Raw genomic sequence first — 8,613 nt, 5'->3', positions numbered from 1 at the left:
TAATCGGCACCGCCCCCCGAACCGCTCCCGGAACCGCTCCCCGGGCTACCCCGGCACGGCGACCGGGAACGCCCCCGGCACCGCCCCGGCACCGCCCCCGGTGCCGCCCCCGGCACTGCCCAGGCACCCGCCCCGGGTAGCGCCCCCCGGCACCGCCCCCGGGGCGGTGCCGCCGAACGCACGCGATGACGCGCGGGGGGCGGGACGGCGCGGGGCGGTGACGCGCTTTCATGCCAGGAGCAGGGCCGGGTGCGACGAAGACGGGAGCGGGACGACCCGATACCGCGCGGGTGGCCGCGGGCCCGGCGGAGCCCGGCCCGCTGGGTAGGGGCCGCCAATGGCACCGGGGCTTCTGCTTCGGCTTCTGTCCGTGTCGGCGGGGAGGCCCCAGCCAGCGGTGCCCCTCTCCTCGGCGACACGGGCGTGGAACTCGGCATCGGGCCGCTGCATCGCCGCGGACAGCAGGGGGCGCACGGGTACCGATACTGCCATGGGGCCCGGCGCTGCTCTCCTGCTCCGCCGCCAGGCGGCGCCTGCGCTGCCGTCCTGCCGCGCCTCCGGGCACGCTCGGTTTCCTCGGGACCCCGGGCCACCGCCTGTCCCGCCGCTGCGGAGGCGGGGGATGCTTTATGGGACTGCCCGAGCTGGCGGTGCCGGGTCTGGGGCGTTGGGGCGCGCCTTGGGGGGCTGCGGGTGCGCTCGTTTCCTCTTCTGCATGGCCTTCTGTGTGAGCATCTCTCGTTGCGACTGCTCTTGGAGAGTCAAACCCTCCTCCTAAGTGGTCTCAGGAGCCTGGCAGGGTGAGTTTTGTTTCACAGGGGAAAGGGCCACTGGTCGTGTCAGAGACCTGTGCACCCAGCCAGGTTTCTGCCTGATAAAATTCCAAATGGATGAGGATTTCTCCCAGCCCCAAGCTGCCCCCACCTGTAACCCTGGCTGCCTTTGGGGTGCCCAAAGCCTCCTCTGTGCAGATCTCAGGAACCTGGGAGGGGTGAACAATGTTGCACAGGAAAACCCCACAGATTTTATCTCCGGGCCTGGGGCCAGGAGCAGGCATTTGCGTGCTATAATTCCAGAAGGAGCACGGTGTCTCCAGACCCAAGCCGCATCCAGCTGTGACCCAGCTGCTCTTGGAGTGCCAAAAGCCTCCTCGTAGCTGATCCTCGGGAACCCTGGAAGGGTGAGTTTGGTTTCACAGGGAAAAGGCCTCCGTTTGTGTCCAGAGATCAAATAAGGGACTCTGCTTTTCCTCTAGTTCTCCTTCCTGTTTTCACCTGGGCTAGAAGGATGGGCATGGCCTGTATTTCTCATATCAAAGTGATGTTACTAAATTTGTCCAGAAGTTCTGATTGTTATTTTTATTAGTAGTAGTAATTTTCTGATAGAAAACACTCTCATTTTGCCTTTCCCACGTTGTTTCCAGGTGCTGCCCAGGATGGACATCTGTGGTCTCAGACCGTGATTCCCGAGGAGCAAGGAAAGCCTTTTCCTCACCTGCACAGTTCAGGTGGATGGGACAGAATTGGTGTGGCCTGACAAGGCAGGAAAAGCTGTCTGTGTTCTGGAGTGCCTTGAAAGCTTTCTCCGTCAGGTTTGGAAGGGGTTTCTCTTTGGGATTTCTTGTGATGCAGCACCACGGGTATCCCTTTGTGCCAGTCCAGTGCTAAAGGATTGAAGAACTGACAAGTGGGTCTGGTGATGAAAATGCCGCTAATAAAATTAAGCAAAGAATACAATAAGAGAAATGAGCATCCTTTTAATGTCTGAAATAGTTAGGAATAAAAATGCTGGAAAAGGGCACTCTGAATTGGTGTCACTTGTCATGGATAAAACCCCAGAGTGAGGAATCAGAGCAGAAGTTGAGAGCTGGAATCCTTCTGCAGTCGACTTAATTTTCTTTTCCTCCTCTCTTTCAGGACAGAAGAATCACGACTCTCCTGGCATCTTTGCCAAGAGCTGTGGTGTTTGATCAGCAAAGCCCAGAGGCTTCAGCACCAGAGGTCTGAGCCTGGAGGGCTCCTGGTGCTGCCCGTGCTGTGGGCTATGTCAGAGGATGCAGGGTTCCTCTTTGCCTCCCTGCTGGGATTAACTGCCATGGGAATGTGGGATCTGGGTGAAACTCCAGCTCTCCTGGTGTTCAGGGGAGCAAGGTCTGAGGGACTCCTCTCTGGGGATGTGCGGTGAAGGACTGAATAGTGTGGAAGGAGAGTATTTATAAACTGTATCACTGTTTCTCCAAAAATTGGGGTGGAGCAGTGATGGGGGTGGTTGGGTTGGTCTGGGCCTGTTATTCTTTGTGCAATTTTTAAATTCTCTTGTATGATTTACTGTCCGGTATCTTTCTAACAAAAGCTGACATAAATTTAGATTAAGGATTAGAACTTGGGTCCATTCATTGCAAACATTTGACAGGCTGGAGGACTGGGGGTGGTGACTGCTCTCAGGAAAGGTTACTTATTAATACTGTGTCAGATTTCCCGCAGTGACTGTCAGGCCTGCATGGCTGTGAGTTCGTGCTCTTCTCACTGGGAAATAAGTTCAGCAAAATTAGAAATGTTAGAAAAATCCAGCCAAAAATTCCACCTCTGTACCCTCTAAGTTTTCCCAGCTAGGAGCTGCACAGAAGTCAGGCAGGGGAAGTGACAACAGGGAACAGCTGAAAAATTCAAAGGCACAAAGAGGAAAGGGGAAAGGTTTCAGAAAACAATTCTATGGTCTAAGAATAATTTCTGATTCCCTACTGAGAAGAACACGAACTCACAGCCATTCAGGCCTGACAGTCCCCTGCAGTGAGAGCTCAGCACACATCCACAGAGGCAAGTCCAGCATCTTAATGAAAAAATAAAAATAAAAACCAGAAGAAAAAGGTGATTTCTTCTGCTTCAGAGTTATTTCAAGTCTTAAAGCCCAAGCAACATTTGCTCTTGATTTTGGTTGGGTGAATCATGAGCAGTGGGCACGGGTCATGCCATTCATTGAGCAGAAAACCCGGGGTCATTTAGAGGGGACACAAGAACTGTTTGTGTAGCGACCTCGGGCTGCAGAGGGGCAGGAGAAAGGCCAAGGGAGCTCCCTGGGGCCACCAGGGCCTGTGGGAACAGAATGGACGCTTGGATGACCAGTGGAGGTGAGGAGTGGATCTGAGTTCATCTACAGGGAAATAAGGAGGGGATACTCTGGAATGAAAAGCTGAGGTGATGAGTTCACCCACCTGGGCACGAGTTGTGTTTGCACAAAGTGGAACAGAGGTGAAGGTCAATCCAAAGTCGATCCTGCTTGACCTCTGAATTCCAGGATAAGTTTTACAAGCTGCCAAATGAGGGAGTAAAAATACACAAAAATGAAACCGAGAGCATTCATGAGGTTCCTGGGAGTCCTTTACACTGTTGTCATAGAATTCTTAATGAGTTTTGAGCTTTTAATGACAACAATTCAGTACTTTCTTTGGATTATTCACTGTGTAGGATTTGGGTTTATCTGGATTTTAAAGGCGTCGTGGTGGCCCTGACACTGCTCAGGAGCTGGTAGGAAAAGCAGGGTCAGAGCTCCTGGCAGGCACAGGGTGTTTTTCCCAGAGTGGACTGTGGAGGAATTGTTTGGGCCTTGGATTGTCCCTCTGGGTGATGCCAGTTGCTGTGATTTGTGTAAATTCCATACATTTAACTCCCAATACTTCCCAGCCCAGGAGCTTGAGCTGACAGGGCAGCACACAGATTGTTCTCTGTGCTGTGCCCCGATTTGGGGTTGGCTGTCAGCTTTGCTAGCTCCCGTGAATTATGCCCATAGCCCCGAATTCCTGCTCAATTCCCACTGCCATAACCTCACAGCGCCTCATGGAGTGGGGATATACTGTGGCAGGAAGCTCAGCAGCATCGGCACAGGGACAGGTGTATATTCCAAAGAATTTGCTGTTTCAAACCCTCATCCCCCCAGCCCCGCCGATGTCCCTGGGGGGCACTTGACAGACTTACCTGGATTTCAGCTGATTTCACCCCCCCGAGCTCGGGCTCCAGGTGATCTTTTCAAGCAGGAGAAGGCAGGGGCCGGAGGCGCTCGTGGCCCGTGCCGAGGCAGTCCCTGGGCCACGAGAGGACATCTCTCCCTGCAGAATTTCAGTTCTTTCCAGAGCCTCAGCAGTGACAGAGGACAAAGAGGAAGATGAGGAGGAGGAAGAAGGGGGAGAGGGTTTGAGAGGAGGGGAAGCCCAAATCCGTGCTGTGTGCGGAGCTCCGACAGCACGCTGCAGCCCGCAGCTCAGTGTGAGCACGGGGCAGAGGAGGCGATTTCTGGGCATTCAATCACCCTGAGGCGGGCCCGGCACCGCCCCTGCAGCACCGTCCCCAACACAGCTCGGTACCAGCTCCGGGATCACCCCGGCCCCGCCCCCGGTGCCGCCCGGACCACTGGGGACCGCCCCTAAAGCACCGCCCCGGCCCCGCCCGGTCCCGTCCCCGGGACCCTCCGTGCCCCGCCTCGCCAAGCCCCGGCTCCGCCCCGAGCCTGCCCGGGCTGCGCCGGGACCATCGCTGGCGGCCCCGCCCCTCTTCCCCGGGCCGAAGCGGGCTGAAGGAGATGTCCGCACGATTGGAAACGCCGCCGAAAATCGCACCCGTGGCATCGGTGTCGGCGTCGTGCGCAGGCATCCCACTAGAGCGAGCGGGCTCCTTGCTGTGCCCCCCTCCTTTTGCAGCCAGAGTTAGAAGGTCGGGGAGCGACACCCGAGCCGCCATCTTGGGAGAGGCAGGCGCGCAGTACCGCGCTCTGCCCACAGGGTGGCGCTTGGGAGACAGGCAAGGGATGGAATCAAGGAGTGTCCCAATCCTTGAGGAAATCCCCCTGAATGAACGCCCCAAAAAACCCCGACCAGAACTGACAAACCTCCTGCCTCTGTATGAGTGCAAAGGGTGTGCAAGGAGTGTGCAAATAGTGTGCATTAGCAATCGATCGGCAGGCATTGGAAATCGATCGCCGATCTAATCGATCGGCAGGCGCGATCAATCGATCGCCGATCTAATCGATCCGGCAGGCATTAGCAATCGATCGCCGATCTAATCGATCGGCAGGCGCGATCAATCGATCGCCGATCTAATCGATCGGCAGGCATTAGCAATCGATCGCCGATCTAATCGATCGGCAGGCGCGATCAATCGATCGCCGAGCTAATCGATCGGCAGGCATTGGAAATCGATCGCCGATCTAATCGATCGGCAGGCATTAGCAATCGATCGCCGATCTAATCGATCGGCAGGCGCGATCAATCGATCGCCGATCTAATCGATCGGCAGGCATTAGCAATCGATCGCCGATCTAATCGATCGGCAGGCGCGATCAATCGATCGCTCGATCTAATCGATCGGCAGGCATTAGCAATCGATCGCCGATCTAATCGATCGGCAGGCGCGATCAATCGATCGCCGATCTAATCGATCGGCAGGCGCGATCAATCGATCGCCGATCTAATCGATCGGCAGGCATTAGCAATCGGATCGCCGATCTAATCGATCGGCAGGCATTAGCAATCGATCGCCGATCTAATCGATCGGCAGGCGCGATCAATCGATCGCCGATCTAATCGATCGGCAGGCGCGATCAATCGATCGCCGATCTAATCGATCGGCAGGCGCGATCAATCGATCGCTGATCTAATCCATAGGCACGCATTAGCTATCGATCGCCGATCTGATTTTTCCCGCCATTTCTCAATGATTTTTTCCCCCATTTCTCACTGATTTTTCCCCAATTTTTCATGCATTTTTTCCCGCAATTTTCGTGGATTTTTTCCCATATTTTCCCCATTTCTCACTGATTTTTTTCCCCCATTTCTCAATGATTTGTTTCCCCAATTTATCAAAGATTTTTTTTCCCCATTTCACCATGATGTTTCCCCCATTTCTCACTGATTTTTTCCCCCATTTCTCACTGATTTTTTCCCCCCATTTTTCCATGGATATTTCCCGATTTTCCCCCCCATTGCTCACTGATTTTTGCCCCCATTTCTCTCTGAATTTTCCCCCCATTTTCCATGCATTTTTCCCCCCATTAATCACTGATTTTTTTCCCCATTTATCACTGATATTTGCCCCCATTTCTCTCTGAATTTTTCCTTCCATTTTTCATGCATTTTTCCGCCCATTAATCACTGATTTTCTCCCCATTTATCACTGATTATTGCCCCCATTTTTCACTTATTTTTTCCCCACAGCATCGGCCACCACAGCACGAGCGACAACAGCTCGCTCTGTTCCCGCCATTGCCCATGGATTGTTTCCCTGTTTTCCATGGATTTTTTCCCCATTTCTCACTGATCCCCCCCCCCCCCCCATTTCTCACTGAATATTCCCCCATTTTTCATCGACTTTTCCCCCATTTCTCACTGATTTTTTCCCCATTTCTCAATTATTTTTTCCCCCACTTTTCCCCGTTTCTCACTGATTTATTCCCCCATTTTTCATGGATTTTTTTTCCCCCATTTCTCACTGATTTTTTTCCCCGTTTTTCAAAGATTCCCCCCCCGTTTTTCACTGATTTTTCTCCATTTCTCACTGATTTTCCCACCATTTTTCATGTGGTTTTTTTCCATTTCTCACTGATGTTTTACCCCATTCTTATTACCATTCTCATAGCTCTATTTTATATTTATACATATTCTTATATTTGCATTATTTCTGTTATACACTAGATTTTTCATAGATATTTGCTACTTAGATTTCATTATATTTTACATGTATACCAATCTATTTCTATTCTTTATATTTTATTTTTATATTAGCTATAAAAACCGTGCCTCTACCCAAATAAAAAGCATTTAAACATTCCTTTTAGACTATATTTAGCTATTTTTTATGGTTCTGTTTTTCATGCATTCTACACCCACCCCTCCCTCTCAATGTTCTGGCACCCAGCATGACCCCCCCCCCCCCCCCCCCCCATGCCCGACTCACCTGCTCCTCCAGCGCAGCCCGGCTCCCTTTCCCAGGGACCTTGGGGTGCCCCAAACCACGTCGGAGCCCCCAGTCTCCACACCCTCCCCCTCCGTAGGGAACGGGAATGGGATGGGGAGCACACAGGACAAGAAAGGAACACAAAAGACACACTGGACAGAGAGAAGAAAAGGGCTGGAAGCTGGATATGAGGATGAAAGTGGAGCAGCAACAAACCTCAGGACTCTTGACTAGAGAGTGTGGCTGCTGAACGTCTCAAAAAAAACCCCCAGCTCCAACACAACATGCTGTGCTCACGGCTCGGCCTGGGACTCATCAGTGAACATCTCTCTCTTGCCAGGGCCATAAAGCCCCCGAGAAAACACGAGGTGAGGTTGATGTGCTCCGGCTTTGCTCCTGCTCAGACCTAACCCCAGCCCCTGCTGCCAGTGAGCACCCTGATCTCTGAACCTCTTCTCAGCTTGTTTGTACGCTTCCAAATTCCTTCCTCTTTCTTCAAGCTTCATCTGTTTCCTGGCATTGGGAGAATGACAAGTGTTTAGCACAGCGCAATGAATACAACAGTCTCATTTTCAGAAGACACAACTGAACGAGAACCGACAGCAGCACTGCTTCGAGACAATCTGGGCACACGTTTCCCTTCCAGCAATCTGAGTGTTCTTTTGTGTCACGCCTGAAATCCTGAAAATGGTTTTTTGAGAAAAATTATCCATAACTAGAAAACAATCAAACCAAATAAATAGAACCCCTAGGATATAATAACAGCCCATATACTACAACACTCCAATTCTAATATTAATAAGAAAACAGAAATTAGCTACACAGCATTACCTCAAACAAACACTACATACTGGCAAGAATCAAAACCACCACAAAATAATTCAAAAACTACCCTATGCCTTATGCTACAGGCTAGAACGCCATCGGCAAACCTTATCAAGGTATCCTTTAAAAACAACGCCCCACCAAAAACAAAAACAACACAAAACGCCATTCAAGAACTCCCTTATCAACACCTGAATGAAAAAACATGGCATTAGATAAATAGAACCATAGCCCTTATCATACACCATCTACAAACAAAATAAAGCTATACCATACATCCTCGAAAACCACCTTCAAAGCACGACATTAGAAAAACAAAACTTCCCAGAATTAAAAGCTGTATCTAACAAAAGCCGTCTGATAAAATTAACAACCAAGCCCCCACCATCAGAGCTGCCCCTACTAAACTCCCCATCGTACATATGAAAAATCAGTTTTAAAAACCTACTTCAATTCATTCTGCCTCAAATACAAAGCCATCCAGAAAGTTACCTTCACTCAAAAACAAAAGCGCACGTAGTAAATAACATTAAAAAATAAATCAGCACACTACACACCACAAGCATAAAATATTGAATTAAAACCAAAAATACCCCTATTCATTAAAGAGCCCAGCCGCAAGCTATATTTAACTATAACTTCGTGCAAACGTACACATATCATTAAAATAGATTTCTTTCAGAATACAACTGATGATCTAAAATAGTAAAATGGCCGAGAACGATATTATAATAGGATATCCTCGATCATCCTCCCGCAAATTCTCTCCACTGTATTGTCCGACACACACCGGAAAAAAAATCCAGTTTTTACTTTTTTCAGCTAACTTCTCATTTATTAGCTGAGA

At 50.7% G+C, this 8,613-nt stretch overlaps 1 long non-coding RNA gene across 1 annotated transcript; it reads left to right on the top strand.

Annotated features, from left to right (window-relative positions):
• The first annotated feature begins 212 nt into the window (after window positions 1–212).
• On the top strand, window positions 213–2,378 carry LOC148217219 (uncharacterized). Its single transcript, XR_015801155.1, has 2 exons — window positions 213–324; window positions 1,424–2,378. It is a non-coding gene; the product is annotated as an uncharacterized LOC148217219 (long non-coding RNA).
• Window positions 2,379–8,613: the final 6,235 nt, after the last annotated feature.

Source organism: Sturnus vulgaris, unplaced genomic scaffold (assembly GCF_052056855.1).
Source record: "Sturnus vulgaris isolate bStuVul1 unplaced genomic scaffold, bStuVul1.hap1 Scaffold_965, whole genome shotgun sequence".
NCBI lineage: Eukaryota > Metazoa > Chordata > Aves > Passeriformes > Sturnidae > Sturnus > Sturnus vulgaris.
The sequence above is the reverse complement of the archived record's forward strand: the minus strand, read 5'-3'. Positions and strand labels throughout refer to the sequence as shown.